The sequence below is a fragment of the Tamandua tetradactyla genome, chromosome 5 (assembly GCF_023851605.1).
Source record: "Tamandua tetradactyla isolate mTamTet1 chromosome 5, mTamTet1.pri, whole genome shotgun sequence".
NCBI lineage: Eukaryota > Metazoa > Chordata > Mammalia > Pilosa > Myrmecophagidae > Tamandua > Tamandua tetradactyla.
The window spans coordinates 128,189,478-128,206,530 of record NC_135331.1 but is presented as its reverse complement, the minus strand read 5'-3'; the positions used below and the strand labels follow the sequence as shown (position 1 = coordinate 128,206,530).

Sequence of the window (17,053 nt, the reverse complement as noted above, 5' to 3'; positions counted from 1 at the left end):
ATTCAGTGTTTTAACATGATTACTTTACAATTAGGTATTATTGTGCTGTCCATTTTTGAGTTTTTGTATCTAGTCCTATAGCACAGTCTGTATTCCATCAGCTCCAATTACCCATTATCTTACCCTGTTTCTAACTCCTGCTGAACTCTGTTACCAATGACATATTCCAAGTTTATTCTCGAGTGTCGATTCACATCATTGGGACCATACAGTATTTGTCTTTTAGTTTTTGGCTAGACTCACTCAGCATAATGCTCTCTAGGTCCATCCATGTTATTACATGCTTCATAAGTTTATCCTGCCTTAAAGCTGCATAATATTCCATCGTATGTATATACCACAGTTTGTTTAGCCACTCGTCTGTTGATGGACATTTTGGCTGTTTCCATCTCTTTGCAATTGTAAATAACGCTGCTATAAACATTGGTGTGCAAATGTCCGTTTGAGTTTTTGCCCTTAAGTCCTTTGAGTAGATTCCCAGCAATGGTATTGCTGGGTCGTATGGCAATTCTATATTCAGCTTTTTGAGGAACTGCCAAACTGCCTTCCACAGTGGTTGCACCATTTGACATTCCCACCAACAGTGGATAAGTGTGCCTCTTTCACCGCATCCTCTCCAGCACTTGTCATTTTCTGTTTTGCTGATAATGGCCATTCTGGTGGGTGTGAGATGATATCTCATTGTGGTTTTGATTTGCATTTCTCTAATGGCCAGGGACACTGAGCATCTCTTCATGTGCCTTTTGGCCATTTGTATTTCCTCCTCTAAGAGGTGTCTATTCAAGTCTTTTTCCCATTTTGTAATTGGGTTGGCTGTCTTTTTGTTGTTGAGTTGAACAATCTCATTATAAATTCTGGATACTAGACCTTTATCTGATATGTCGTTTCCAAATATTGTCTCCCATTGTGTAGGCTGTCTTTCTACTTTCTTGATGAAGTTCTTTGATGCACAAAAGTGTTTAATTTTGAGGAGTTCCCATTTATTTATTTCCTTCTTCAGTGCTCTTGCTTTAGGTTTAAGGTCCATAAAACTGCCTCCAATTGTAAGATTCATAAGATATCTCCCTACATTTTCCTCTAACTGTTTTATGGTCTTAGACCTAATGTTTAGATCTTTGATCCATTTTGAGTTAACTTTTGTGTAGGGTGTGAGATATGGGTATTCTTTCATTCTTTTGCATATGGATATCCAGTTCTCTAGGCACCATTTATTGAAGAGACTGTTCTGTCCCAGGTGAGTTGGCTTGACTGCCTTATCAAAGATCAAATGTCCATAGATGAGATGGTCTATATCTGAGCACTCAATTCGATTCCATTGGTCGATATATCTATCTTTATGCCAATACCATGCTGTTTTGGCCACTGTGGCTTCATAATATGCCTTAAAGTCAGGCAGTGCAAGACCTCCAGCTTCGTTTTTTTTCCTCAAGATGTTTTTAGCAATTCTGGGCACCCTGCCCTTCCAGATAAATTTGCTTATTGGTTTTTCATTTCTGAAAAATAAGTTGTTGGGATTTTGATTGGTATTGCATTGAATCTGTAAATCAATTTAGGTAGGATTGACATCTTAACTATATTTAGTCTTCCAATCCATGAACACGGTATGCCCTTCCATCTATTTAGGTCTTCTGTGATTTCTTTTAGCAGTTTTTGTAGTTTTCTTTATATAGGTTTTTTGTCTCTTTAGTTAAATTTATTCCTAGGTATTTTATTCTTTTAGTTGCAATTGTAAATGGGATTTGTTTCTTGATTTCCCCCTCAGCTTGTTCATTGCTAGTGTTTAGAAATGCTACAGATTTTTGAATGTTGATCTTGTAACCTGCTACTTTGCTGTACTCATTTATTAGCTCTAGTAGTTTTGTTGTGGATTTTTCCGGGTTTTCGACGTATAGTATCATATCGTCTGCAAACAGTGATAGTTTTACTTCTTCCTTTCCAATTTTGATGCCTTGTATTTCTTTTTCTTGTCTAATTGCTCTGGCTAGAACCTCTAACACAATGTTGAATAATAGTGGTGATAGTGGACATCCTTGTCTTGTTCCTGATCTTAGGGGGAAAGTTTTCAATTTTTCCCCATTGAGGATGATATTAGCTGTGGGTTTTTCATATATTCCCTCTATCATTTTAAGGAAGTTCCCTTGTATTCCTATCCTTTGAAGTGTTTTTAACAGGAAAGGATGTTGAATCTTATCAAATGCCTTCTCTGCATCAATTGAGATGATCATGTGATTTTTCTGCTTTGATTTGTTGATGTGGTGTATTACATTAATTGATTTTCTTATGTTGAACCATCCTTGCATACCTGGGATGAATCCTACTTGGTCATGATGTATAATTCTTTTAATGTGTTGTTGGATACGATTTGCTAGAATTTTATTGAGGATTTTTGCCTCTATATTCATTAGAGAGATTGGCCTGTAGTTTTCTTTTTTTGTAGTATCTTTGCCTGGTTTTGGTATGAGGGTGATGCTGGCTTCATAGAATGAGTTAGGTAGTTTTCCCTCCGCTTCGATTTTTTTGAAGAGTTTGAGGAGAGTTGATATTAATTCTTTCTGGAATGTTTGACAGAATTCAGATGTGAAGCCATCTGGTCCTGGACTTTTCTTTTTAGGAAGCTTTTGAATGACTGATTCAATTTCTTTACTTGTGATTGGTTTGTTGAGGTCATCTATGTCTTCTTGAGTCAAAGTTGGTTGTTCATGTCTTTCCAGGAACCCGTCCATTTCATCTAAATTGTTGTATTTATTAGCGTGAAGTTGTTCATAGTATCCTGTTATTACCTCCTTTATTTCTGTGAGGTCAGTGGTTATGTCTCCTCTTCCATTTCTGATGTTATTTATTTGCATCCTCTCTCTTCTTCTTCTTGTCAATCTTGCTAAGGGCCCATCAATCTTGTTGATTTTCTCATAGAACCAACTTCTGGTCTTACTGATTTTCTCTATTGTTTTCATGTTCTCAATTTCATTTATTTCTGCTCTAATCTTTGTTATTTCTTTCCTTTTGCTTGCTTTGGGATTAGTTTGCTGTTCTTTCTCCAGTTCTTCCAAGTGGACAGTTAATTCCTGCATTTTTGCCTTTTCTTCTTTTCTGATATAGGCATTTAGGGCAATAAATTTCCCTCTTAGCACTGCCTTTGCTGCGTCCCATAAGTTTTGATATGTTGTGTTTTCATTTTCATTCGCCTCAAGGTATTTGCTAATTTCTCTAGCAATTTCTTCTTTGACCCACTTGTTGTTTAGGAGTATGTTGTTGAGCCTCCACGTATTTGTGAATTTTCTGGCACTCCGCCTATTATTGATTTCCAACTTCATTCCTTTATGATCCGAGAAAGTGTTGTGTATGATTTCAATCTTTTTAAATTTGTTAAGACTTGCTTTGTGACCCAGCATATGGTCTATCTTTGAGAATGATCCATGAGCACTTGAGAAAAAGGTGTATCCTGCTGTTGTGGGATGTAATGTCCTATAAATGTCTGTTAAGTCTAGCTCATTTATAGTAATATTCAGATTCTCTATTTCTTTATTGATCCTCTGTCTAGATGTTCTGTCCATTGATTAGAGTGGTGAATTGAAGTCTCCAACTATTATGGTATATGAGTCTATTTCCCTTTTCAGTGTTTGCAGTGTATTCCTCACGTATTTTGGGGCATTCTGGTTCGGTGCGTAAATATTTATGATTGTTATGTCTTCTTGTTTAATTGTTCCTTTTATTAGGATATAGTGTCCTTCTTTGTCTCTTTTAACTGTTTTACATTTGAAGTCTAATTTGTTGGATATTAGTATAGCCACTCCTGCTCTTTTCTGGTTGTTATTTGCATGAAATATCTTTTCCCAACCTTTCACTTTCAACCTATGTTTATCTTTGGGTCTAAGATGTGTTTCCTGTAGACAGCATATAGAAGGATCCTTTTTTTTAATCCATTCTGCCAATCTATGTCTTTTGATTGGGGAATTCAGTCCATTGACATTTAGTGTTATTACTGTTTGGATAATATTTTCCTCTACCATTTTGCCTTTTGTATTATATATATCATATCTGATTTTCCTTCTTTCTACACTCTTCTCCATACCTCTCTCTTCTGTCTTTTCGGTTCTGACTCTAGTGCTCTTTTAGTATTTCTTGCAGAGCTGGTCTCTTGGTCACAAATTCTCTCAGTGACTTTTTGTCTGAGAATGTTTTAATTTCTCCCTCATTTTTGAAGGATATTTTTGCTGGATATAGGAGTCTTGGTTGGCAGTTTTTCTCTTTTAGTAATTTAAATATATCATCCCACTGCCTTCTAGCTTCCATGGTTTCTGCTGAGAAATCTACACATAGTCTTATTGGGTTTCCCTTGTATGTGATGGATTGTTTTTCTCTTGCTGCTTTCAAGATCTTCTCTTTCTCTTTGACCTCTGACATTCTAACTAGTAAGTGTCTTGGAGAACGCCTATTTGGGTCTAATCTCTTTGGGGTGCGCTGCACTTCTTGGATCTGTAATTTTAGGTCTTTCATAAGAGTTGGGAAATTTTCAGTGATAATTTCTTCCATTAGTTTTTCTTCTCCTTTTCCCTTCTCTTCTCCTTCTGGGACACCCACTACACGTATATTTGTGCGGTTCATATTGTCCTTGAGTTCCCTGATACCCTGTTCAAATTTTTCCATTCTTTTCCCGACAGTTTCTGTTTGTTTTTGGAATTCAGATGTTCCATCCTCCAAATCACTAATTCTATCTTCTGTCTCTTTAAATCTATCATTGTAGGTATCCATTGTTTTTACCAGCTTTTCTACTTTATCCTTCACTTCCATAAGTTCTGTGATTTGTTTTTTCAGTTTTTCTATTTCTTCTTTATGTTCAGCCCATGTCCTCTTCATGTCCTCCCTCAATTTATCGATTTCATTTTTGAAGAGGTTTTCCATTTCTGTTCGTATATTCAGCATTAGTTGTCTCAGTTCTTGTATCTCATTTGAACTATTGGTTTGTTCCTTTGATTGGGCCATATTCTCAATCTTCTGAGCATGGACCGTTATCTTCTGCTGCTGGCATCTGGGCATTTAGTCATATTTCCCTGGGTGTCGGACCCAACAAGGTCGTAAGATTTTTCTGTGAAATCTCTGGGTTCTGTTTTTCTTATCTTGCCCAGTAGGTGGCGCTCGTGGCACACGTTTGTCTCAAGTGTTTGGAATGGATCCCCCCCCGTCACCGATCTCCGTGGCCTGGGGATTTCCGATCCAATTCTCTCCGTTGGTTCAGGGGCCGCGCGTGGTGGGGGCGTCAGCCGCCGCAGCTTGAGGGGACCCTTTGGCTGGTCGCCGGCTGCAGCGGGCCCGGTGAATTCGCCACCGGACCAGGAAGTTGCCCGCGGGTGAGGGGCGTCGGTCACCGGCCGCCGCGGCCTGGGGAATTCCCCACCGGACCAGGAAGCCGCCCGCGGGGGGGGGGTTCACCGTGGCTTGGATAGTAGCCCTCTGATCCAAGACTTGTAGCCGCGGACTCGAAGCCGAGACTCGAAGCCGCCTGCAAAGACGGGCGCCGGCCGCCTCGGCTTGGGAAACTTGCCTCTCCGAGACTCTCAGCCGGCCCGGGAAGGAGGGAGGGAGTAGCTCTGACCGCCGCAGCTGCCGCTGCTCGGGAAATCGCGCGCCGCTCGGGGATCTCACCGCAGCCGAGTCTCGCAGTCAGACTAGCCAGTCCAGACTGGGGTACGCTGTGTGTCCATTCCCTGACGTAGCCCCGGGAGCTGTTCTGCACTGTTTCAGTTCACCTAGTAGTTGCTTTGGAGGAGGAGGAACTAAGACGCACATACCTTACTAAGCCGCCATCTTGGCCCCTCCCCCATGTTCAAGTTTTAATCTGTATTCCTGAGGATGTGAATCCATTTGTAAATAGGATTCTTTGAAGATATATTATCAGTTAAACTGTGGACTCATTTGGGAACAGGATCTTCTAAGACTCTATTTAGGTGAAGCCAAACTAAGTCAGGGTGGGCTTTAATCCATGTTACCAGAGGCCTTATGAAGTCTTCAGAAACCAGATGAGACACAAGGAGAGAGCTCACCATGTGTGAGAGGCAGAGATGCAACTCAAGGAACCCCAAGGATTAATACAAACCAGCACCAGAATGCGACAGACTTTGGAGGGGGATTTTGGACTTCTATCATCTCAAACCGTGAGCTAATAAATGCTTGTTTAAGCCAAAAACAAAACAAAACAAAAAACCCCAAAAAACCAAGAAACAATAAAACTCTAGACAAGTGGGAGAAAATGACTTTAGAGGTAACAAATAAAAATAAATAGATGCCCAGAGATAAGCAAAAAATTACAGGCCATAATAAGGGACAAGAAGATATGGCTTAGTCAGGAGAATGAATTGAAACTTCAGAGAAGATGCAGAATTTGGAACTAAACCAAAAAGTTTAAATACATCTCCTAAATCAATTCAAGGAGGTGAAGGAAAATATGAATATAGAGCTAAAGGATATTAAGATAACATGTGAGCATAAAGAAGGATTTGAAAGTTTACAAAGAAATATAGCAGTAATTATGGATATGAAAGTCAAAATAGTGGATATTAAAAATACACTAGAGGCATACAGCAACAGATTTGAATAGGCACTAGGAAGAACCAGTGAACTAGAAGACAGGATAACTGAAATCATACAGTCAGAAGAACAGATAGAGAAAAGAATAGAAAAAAAAATAAGCAGGGTCTCAGGGATTTGAGTGACAGCATAAAGTATATAAACATATGTATCATGGGTGTCCCCAAAGGACAAGAAAGGAAAGGGGGCAGAGAAAATATGTGAATAAATAGTAGCTGGGCTGTTGCAACTGTTGTAAAAGACATAAATATACATATCCAAGAAGCATCATGTACTTCAAACAGAACAAACCCCAATAGAGCTCTGAGACACACATTAAAAAGAATGTTAAATGCCAAAGATAAAAAGAATTCTGAAAGCAGCAATAAAAAAGTGATCTGTCACATACAAGGAATCCTCAACAAGACTAAGTGCCAATTTCTCTTCAGAAATCATTGAGGCAAGAACGCAGTGTATGATATATTTAAAGTACTGAAAAAGAAAAACTCACAGCCAAGAATTCTTTATGAAGCAAAACTGTCCTTCAAAACTGAGGAAGAGTTTAAAATATCCATAGATAAACAGAAACTGAAAGAATTCATCAACTAAAGACTGTCCTACAAGAGTTACTAAACGGAGTTCTACAGGTTGAAAGGAAAAGACAGGAGAGAGTGGTATGGGGTAGTGTGAAGAAATGCAAATCTTCAGTAAAGGTAACTAAAAAATTCCCATGTGAGTAGGAATACAATTGCACAGGAAAAGTCATATTTCCTAATAATGGGCACACAAAATTTAAAGAGTTCATAGGGGAAAAAACAACATAAAGAGGAGAAACAGAGGGATATGAGACAGAGACTATGTGTGCTATTGAAGGCATGTCAGTATCTTCAAATTAGTAGGTTATAGATGTAGGTTGTATAATACAAACCCCAGGGAACCACAAAGAGAGTATTTTAAATGTATGCCAAAACAGAAATGAGAAAGGGATCAGTCAGAAACATCACAAAAGATCAACTATAAAAAAGGGAGTTGCAATATAGGAAAAGAGACACAAAAAGATATGGCATATAAAAATACAAAGAACTGGGCGGGCCGCGGTGGCTCAGCGGGCAAAGTGCTTGCCTGCTATGCCGGAGGACCTCGGTTCGATTCCCGGCCCCAGCCCATGTAACAAAAACAAAAAAACAAAAAATACAATAAAACAAGAAAATGTTTAAAGATGTTTCCCTTTCTTCCTTCCTTCCTTCCTTCTATCCTTCCTTCCTTCTCTCTGTCTTTAAAAAAAAAAAAAAAAAAAAAAAAAAAAAATACAAAGAACTGCCTTTAGTAATAACAATGAATGTTGATGGATTAAATTCCCCAACCAAGAGACAAAAATTAGAAGGATGGATAAAAAACCATGATTGAACTATATGCTGTTTACAAGAGACTCACTTTAGACCCAGACACATAAGTTGAAAGTGTAAGGATGTAAAAAGATAGTCCAACCAAATGTAACCAAAAAAGAGTTGGGTGAGCTATACTAATACTGGATAAAACAGACTTTAAGTTGCTTTTATAGGAAACAAAGAAGGACATTAAACATTAATAAAAGGTCAATCCACCAAGAAGAAATAACAGTTATAAATATTTACACACCTAACAACAGTGTCCCAAAATACATGCAGAAACACTGGCAAAAATGAAAGGAGAAATAAATACCTCTATAATAATAGTTGGAGACTTCAACACACCATTCTCATCAATATATAGAACATCTACACAGAAGAGCAACATGGAAACAGACAACTTAAATAATATGATAAATGAACCAGACATCAGAAATATACAGAAAATTGCACCACAAAACAGCCCCTCACAAGGGCACATGGATTGTTCTCCAGGATAGACCACATATTGGGTCACAAAACAAGCTGTAATAAAAATTTTAAAAATCATTTTAAAATGATCGAAATTATACAAAACACTTTCTCTGACCTAAATGAAATGAAACTGCAAATCAGTAACAGGCAGAGAACTGGATAATCAACAAATATATGGAAGATAAGTAACACACTCAAACAACAAATGGGTCAAAGAAGAAATTTCAAGGGAGATAAGTAAATAACATGAGATGAACGAAAAGGAGAAAACAACATATCAAAACTTACGGAAGGCAGTGCTGAGAGGGAAATCTACAGCACTAAATGCTCACATTAAAAAAGAAAAAAGCTAAAATCAAAGACCTAAGTGTACACCTGGAAGAATTAGAAAAAGAACTGTAAATTAAACCCAAGGAAAGTAGGATAAAAGAAACAGCAAAGATTAGAGCAGAAATAAATGAAACAATAAAAATAATGGAAAGCATCAATAAAACCAAAAGCTAGTTCTTTGAAGAGATCAATAAAATTGACAAACTTTTAGCTAGACTAACAAAGAAAAGAAAAAAGAAATAAAAACAGAAATGAGAGGGGCATTACAACTGATCCCACAGAAATAAAAAGGAACAGAAGAGGATTCTAGGAATAACTGTATGAAAAGTATTCTGACAACCTAGACAAAATGGACAAATCTCTAGAACACAGAAGCAACCTATACCAAATCAGTCATCAAAAACCTCCTAACAAAATAAAGTTCAGGACCTGATGATTACACAGGTGAATTCTCCCAAATGTTCCAAGAAGAATTAATACCAATCTTGCTCAAACTTCTCCAAAAAAATCTGAACAGGAAAGAACATTACCTAACTCATTCTATTACGCTAATATATCCTAATACCAAAGCCAGAAGAAGATAACTTCAAGAAAAGAAAATTAAAGACCAATTTATCTTAGGAATATAGATGCAAAAATCCTGAACAAAATTCATGCAAATCCAATCCAACAGCACAGTAAGAGAATTATACATATGATAAAGTGGATTTTATCCAAGGTATGCAAAGGTGGTTCAATATTTTTAAAAAATCAATTAATGGGATGTACCACATTAATAAAATGAAGGGGGAAAAAACAACTGATCATCTCAAAGCACAAAAGGGTTTTGACAAAGTCCAGCATCCTTTCTTGATAAAAACACTTAGAAAATTCAGAATAGAAGGAAATTTCTTCAACATGATAATCTGCATATATGAAAAACCCACAGCTAATATCATACTTAATGGAGAGAAGTTGAAAGCTTTTCTCTAAGATCTGGAACCAGCAAGGATGCTAATTGTCACCACTGTTTTTCCACAATGTAATGGAAGTTCTAGCCAGGGAAGTTAGGCAAGAAAAATAATTAAAAGGCATCCAGATTGGAAAGAAAGAATTAAAACTTCTGATATTTACTGAAGACATGATCTTGTATATAGAAAGTTCCAAAAATCTACAACAAAGCTACTACAGCTAAATAAACAAGTTCAGCAATATGGTAGCTACTACAGCTAATAAATGAGATTCAATAAGCAAAACCAATAGTTTTTCTATACACTAGTAATGAGGAATCTACAGAGGAAATTAAGAAAAATATTCCACTTACAGTTGCAACTAAAAGAAACAAATACCTAGGAAGAAATTAAATAAAGGACATGAGGGACCTGGACACAGCTGCACAGTTTTGCCAAGAGAAACCAAAGATCTAAGTAAGTGGAAGGACATTTCATGCTCATGGATTAGAAATTAAATATCATGAAGATGTCAATTCTGCCCAAACTGACTTGCATATTCAACACAATACCAATCAAAATTCCATTAGTCTACCTTGCATAAGTGGAAAAGTCAGTTATCCAACTTATTTGGAAGGGTAAGGGGTCCTGAATAGTCAAAATCATATTGAAAAAGAACAAATTTGGAAGACCCACACTTGCTGACTTTAAAGCATATTAAAAAGCTACAGTGGTAAACACTGTACCAGCACAATGATAGACATTTAGACCAATGGAAGAGAATGGAGAATTCAAACACAGACCCTCACATCTACAGTCAATTGATTTTTGACAAGGCCGTCAAGTTCTCTCAATTGGGAAAGAATAGTTTCTTCAATAAATGCTGCTGGGAGAACTGGATCCCATATGTAAAAGAAAGAAGTAGGTCACTTACCTCACACTACACATGGAATTTAACTCAAAATGGACCAAAGGCTTAAATACAAGAACAGGACTATAAAACTCCTAGAAGAAAAATGTAGGGCAGCATCTTCAGGATCTTCTGTTAGGCAATGGTTTCGTAGACTTTCATGCACAAGAAATGAAAGAAAAAATAGGCAAATGGTACCTCCTCAAAATGAAAAACTTTTGTGCATTAAAAGACTTTATCATGAAAGTGAAAAGATAATTTACTCAAGGGTAGAAAATATTTAAAAACCACATATCTGAAAAGGTGAATACATAAACAAGCCTACAACGTAACAACAAAAAAACAGCCAACCAATTTAAAAATGGGCAGAGGACTTGAATAGATATTTCTCCAAAGAGGATACACAAACGGCTAAACAGCACATGAAAACAATCCTTGACATCTTTAGCTATTTGGGAAATGCAAATCAAAGCTACAATGAGATACCACTTCATATCCACTAGAAAGGCTACTATTAAAAAAAATACAAAATTACAAGTTTTGGAGAGAATGTAGAGAATTAGAAACATTCACTGCTGGTGGGAAGGTAAAATGGTGTAGCCGATGTGAAAGAAAGTCTGGCAGTTCCTCAGGAACCTAAGGGTAGAATTGCCCTATCATCCACAATTCTATTTCCAGGTATATACCTAAAAGCATTGGAAGCAGGGATTCAAGCAAATAATTGCACACCGATATTCACAGCAGCTGTGATGGTTTGGAGGCTTTATAGACCCCAGAAAAGTATGCTCTTAAAGTTAACCCATCTATTAACTATTGTACATACGATCTTTTGGTGAGTAGGATAAAATGTGATCCATCTCATTCGGGATTGGTCTTAATCCTCTTACTGGAGACCTTTATAAAAGAACGAAATTCAGACACACAGAGAGAAAGTCATAGAAGCAGCAGAAGCCACAAGAAGCTAAAAGCAAGGAAACCTGGAAGAGAAGGGAGAGACCAGAAGATACTTCCATGAACCTTGTCATGTGACAGAGGACACCAGGATTGCTGGCTGCCTATCTTCAAGAAGGTATTGTCCTGATGATGCCTACATCTGGACATTTTTCTCAGCCTTGAAACTGTCACCTTAATAAATTGCTATTATAAAAGCCAATCCAATCTGCAGCCAAGCAGACTAAAACAGCAGCATTATTCACAATTGCTAAAAGATGGAAGTAACTCAAAGTGTCCACTAACCTATGAATGGATAAGCAAAATGTGGTATATACATACAGTGAAATATTATTCAGCATTAAAAAGGAAAGAAGTTCTGATTCATGTAGCAACATGGATGAAATTTGAAGACGTGAAATAAGCCAGGCACAAAAGGAAAAATATTATACGCTGATATGAAATAATTAGAATAAGCAAACTCACAGCATTACAGCCTAGAATATAGGTGTGAGGGGCTGGGTTGGAGGTAGGAAATGGAAATTAATGCCTCAATTGTACAGAATTTCCATTTTGGAAAAGTAAAGTTTTGGAAATGGATGGTGGTGATGGCAGCACAACATTGTGAGTGTAATTAACAGCACTGAATTATATATGTAAAAAGGGGAAATAAAAGGACATATATATGCTACTAGAATAAAATTAAAAAAACTAAACAGGACTGTACAACATAGTGAACCCTATTGTAAATGATGGACTATAATTAATAGCACAATTATAAAGATGTCCTTTCATGAATTATAACAAATGTATGACAGCAATGCAAGGTGTTAATAACAGGGTGTTACTTGGGGAAAAAATTCACCCTAATGCAAACTATGGACTATAGCTAATAGTACAAATATAATATTATTTCATTAATTGTAAAAATGGTACCACACTAATGTGGAGTAGTAATAATGAGGGGGAAGGGGTTACATGGGGACATTTTATTTTCTACATGATTTTTCTGTAAACCTATAACTTCTCAATGTCTCTAATTAATCAATTTTTTTTTAAATGAAGGTTAGTGTTCTAGTTTGCTAGCTACTGGAGTGCAATATACCAAAAATGGAATGGCTTTTCAAAGGGGAATTTATTAAATTACAAGTTTACAGTTCTATGGCCATGAAAATGTCTGAACTAAAACAAGTCTTTAAAAATGTCCAAATTAAGGCACCAACAAGAGGTTACCTTCATTCAAGAAAGGCTGATCAAGTTTAGGGTTTCTCTCTCAACTGGGAAGGCACACGGTGAACATGGTAATGTCTGCTAGCTTTCTCTTCTGGCTTCTTGTTTCATGGAGCTCCCCCAGGGGTATTTTCCTTTTTCATCTCTAAAGGTCTCTGGGGACTCTAATGATTCGATGCTCTGATGATCGCCTCTCTCCAAAATGTTTCCTCTTTTAAAGGATTCCAGTAAACTGATCAAGACCTTCCTGAAATGGGTAGGGTCATATCTTCCTCTAATCTAAGGTTAATACCCACAACTGGGTGAGCCACATCTCCATGGATATAATCCAATCAAAAGATCCCAACCTACATTATTGAATAGGGATTAAACAAATGGTTGCTCTCACAAGACTGGATCAGGATTAAAACATGATATTTTCAGCCATCTCAATGCACACAAAAGAGGAATGAAAGAATTAGGTTTTACATATAAAGAAAGGAAAAAAACCAATGGACAACAATTTTAAGATGGAATTAATCTTTTCAAGCCCAAATGTATCATTAGGCCATTGGTTGATGGGTTACTTTTGCTTTATTTACTTATGGAGAGAATATACTATTTCTCTTGTTTTGAGAAATTGAAACTTAATTGTCATATCTGTATCAAGTAAATTTGATGATAAAGTATTTTTGAAATAAAAAGGGTATATTGAACTGTAATCTTTTAGAGAATTTGTGCATAAATGCTGAACCATGCAAACTTTAGACAGTGCATAAAATCCATCATAAATTGTTAAAAAATAACTGTATCTCCCTTTATCCCCACATTTGCATTTTATAAAAATATTAACCAATTATTTAGAAATTAAAATAAATTTAAGTATACAAAGTAAAATTGTTCATTTATCCTTCTTATAATATTTTCTACCTTAGGAATTGATTGGTGACGTTTCGAGTACTCAGTGAAAACACAGGATAATTTTTCCTCCCTATTTGAATACGTAAGGTCTATTACTTTTCCTTACATGTATATTATTTGAACATGCTTGGGAGCCCAAAACGAATGAATCTTCAAAAGAGTTTAAGAGAAGGATTGGTAGCTCAATTCTATGTACAAAGTAGTAACAGGACAAACCTCAGATGGTGCTCAGTATTACTTCTGAGTATAAGTACTTTATACTACTTGTGTATCAAGCACAAAAAAAAAAGATATAAAGAACTAAAGAGGTTGCTAAGTACACTGGATGTGGTTATATGTTTTATGGTACAGAAACACAAAGTAACATTAAATATATCTGCCAAAAATATGCCATATATATATATATATACACTTTGGAAAATATATTTACTAATTAGCAAAGGTAGACTAGAATAAATTATAAATAAATCAAATCTCCTATAGTTAAAATAATAAATATCAACTCTTACACTTTTAAAATGTATCACTGAGTATGGGATAGAGATTCTAAGAAAGTACAAATAAGATCCAATTTAGTTTCCATAATACTTTTTACTTTCTGTTAAAGTGTAAGAAGTGCTACAATTAATTTTATTTCCTTTTTGCCTTCTCTGATTTTAACTGAGCATTTTATATGATTTCATTTTCTCTCCTCTACTAGCAAATGAATTATACTTCTTTTCAAAATTCTTTGAGTGGTTTCCCAAGAGTTTGCAATATACATTTATACAATATTCTAAGTCCACAATTAAAGTAGCACTATGTGAAATAGTACAGGCACCTTAGAGAGTGTTTATTCCCAATTCCTCCCACCTGTGCCTTATAGATAAGTGAAATGTATGAACACAATATTATAAGTTCTAATCATCCAATATATTATTGCTATTATTATTTTGACCCTGTTAGATCACTTAAGAATAAGAGAAATAAGGTATTTTACTTTACCTTTATTCAGTCTTCTCAAAAGCTCGTTTCTTCACACAGATCCAGGTTTCTGACCTAGATCACTTTCCTTCTTTCTGAAGCATGTCTTCTAACACTTCTTGCAAGGCAGGCCTACTGGCAACAGATCCCCTCAATTTCTGTTTGACTGAGAGGTCTTTATTTCTCTTTCACTTTTGAAGAGTAATTTTACTGGATTAAGTATTATAGGGTTGCACTTTTGTCTTTCAATAGTTTCAAGATTTCACTTCTTTCTCTTCTTGCGTGCATCGATTCTGAAGAGAAGACTGATGTAATTCTCATTCATATTCCTTTATAGGTAAGGTGTTTATTTTCCCTCTGGCTTCCTTCAAAGTTATTCGGAAATTTTTTAATTTTCTTTTCTCTTGGCGTTTCAATTTTGGAAATTTCTATTGACATATCTTCAAGCTCGCTGATTCTTTTCTTGTCCAATCTACTTAATTATGAGCCCATCAAAGGCATTCTTGATTTCTGTTACCTGTTTTTTTATTTATAGCATTTTGTTTTCTTTCTTAGAGATTCCACCTCTTTTCTTATCTATCTGGTTTGATAATTCCAACATCTCTACCAAATATCTCTAGATGTGATGCCTGTCCTGCCTTTTCAGATTGTGATTTTGCCCTTTAGCATGACTTTTATGTCCCTGGGGTGAGAACTTCAGAAGTGCTTCTCACTTTTTTCCCCCCATCTTTTAGATGAGCTAGGAAGACCCAAGGGAGCTGGAGTTGGATATTTCCTTTTCCCTATGTAGGTTAGGCTATTGGAAAAATACCTTTCTTTCAGGGTATTTCTTCTAAGGAGAACAGAACAAGAACACTGGGAATATTTCAAAATAGTTACTTTCCCTCTCCCTTATCGTCACAGCGGGAACCTAGTGAGTTCTTCTGAGTATTTATCTCCAGAAGAGGTGTGGGTCCCCTGCCTACCCAGGGTTTCACTTAGATGTTTTTCTCTCTCAAGCTAGCCCATGTCAGTCTCCTGCAATTAGTCAATTATTTAGTATTCTTACTAGCTGCTGAAATAGCAATAGTTTCTGCTCCAGGTGAACTGTTATTCTTCCTATCTGCCTCTCTCTCCCAGTTTCCTGGCTAGTAGTTTGCCATGTGACCATAATTCTCTAATGGATCTAAAAAGAGTTATTAATTTTAGTTTTTTAGCTCTTTTTGTTGTTGTTGTGAGGATGGGAGTGATGCTTTGTAAGATTTTTACATACTGGATGAGAAGCTAGTAGAACTATTTTAACTACAGCAAGAACTTGAGAGTTGGATTAAAAATTAGCTTAATGTCAGAAATAAATGCAACCATGTAGAGTTTTACATTAAGAGCTAGCATCAGATTTTTTCTTAATGAGAAAACTGTCCCCACTGAAGGGAAGAATAGCTTAGTGCTAAGAACACAGACTCTGCAGCCAACCTGCTAGGGTTCAAATCCTAGGTGTACTGATCACCAGTTACTTAACATCTTAATTTCCTCACTGGTAAATATGAATAGTGATAATTGGATCTATCTTATAGGACTTTTAAAAGACTAAGTGAATTAATATCAGTAATGTCCTTAGACGAACAAATGGTATATAAATGCAGATATTTATTATTTAGATATACTGTCACAGTCCAGGAGAAAATAACTGAGGAGCAGAGACAGCAGGGAGAAGCCCAAACAAAAGAAATAGCAAAATATCGGGTTCCTCATGATTTGACCCTTCTCCAATTGGTTCTAGCCTTTAATCCCTTATCAACAGAATCTTTGCCAAAGTTTTTTAAGTTCATGAGTGCTAGATATGAGAAGTTTTTAAAATTTTGTTGTGTTTTAGAAAGCAAAGAAATGGCTGAGTTTCTCATGTGGTCTGTGTAGTGTGGGACAGAAGAAGCTGATCAAAAGAAGCCAAGAAAATTTAAGACTGGTGAATTAATAGAAATCTTGGAGCCAGTTTTGGAATATGACAGGCTTTGAAACTGGGACAAAGAGCCTCTCAGATTATATTAGCAGTAGACATTTTTTTAAAGGAATATGAGAGGACCAATATTTTCAGGTTCTAATTAAAAAAAAATAAAAACCTTCAAATGATTTAATCAATTATAATGAAAAATATTTTTTAAGTCATGCATAGCAGAACCAGTTAGCTATTCACACCTTTCTGTAGTACAGAAATGATACTACCTTTTTATGAAGTCAGGATTTGCATTTCCCAGTCTCCATCTCCTTATATCTAGGCATGGCCATGCGATCTATTCTAATAGAATATGAAGAGAAATGATGTCTGGTGCTTCTACAGCAAGGCATTTAAGAAGCAGCTGCATCTTCTTCATGCTTCATTCCTTCTGCCAAATGGATTAATTTGACAAGGACCTTAGGGTACAGAAAAGGCTTAAAATAAGCTCCTGGGTTCTTATATCACA

The 17,053-nt window shown here is 36.2% G+C and overlaps 1 protein-coding gene across 14 annotated transcripts in view; it reads right to left on the bottom strand.

Annotated features, from left to right (window-relative positions):
• RIMS1 (regulating synaptic membrane exocytosis 1) overlaps window positions 1-17,053 on the bottom strand; it is a 490,334-nt gene that overhangs the window by 43,911 nt on the left and 429,370 nt on the right. The window contains exon 1 of one of the 14 annotated variants that reach the window (XM_077162223.1): window positions 16,815-16,959. The exons of the other annotated variants lie outside the window; for them this stretch is intronic. The gene's annotated coding sequence lies outside the window, so the exon portion shown is untranslated. Of the gene's footprint in view, window positions 1-16,814; window positions 16,960-17,053 lie in introns of those variants that run through there. 14 annotated transcript variants of the gene reach the window in all.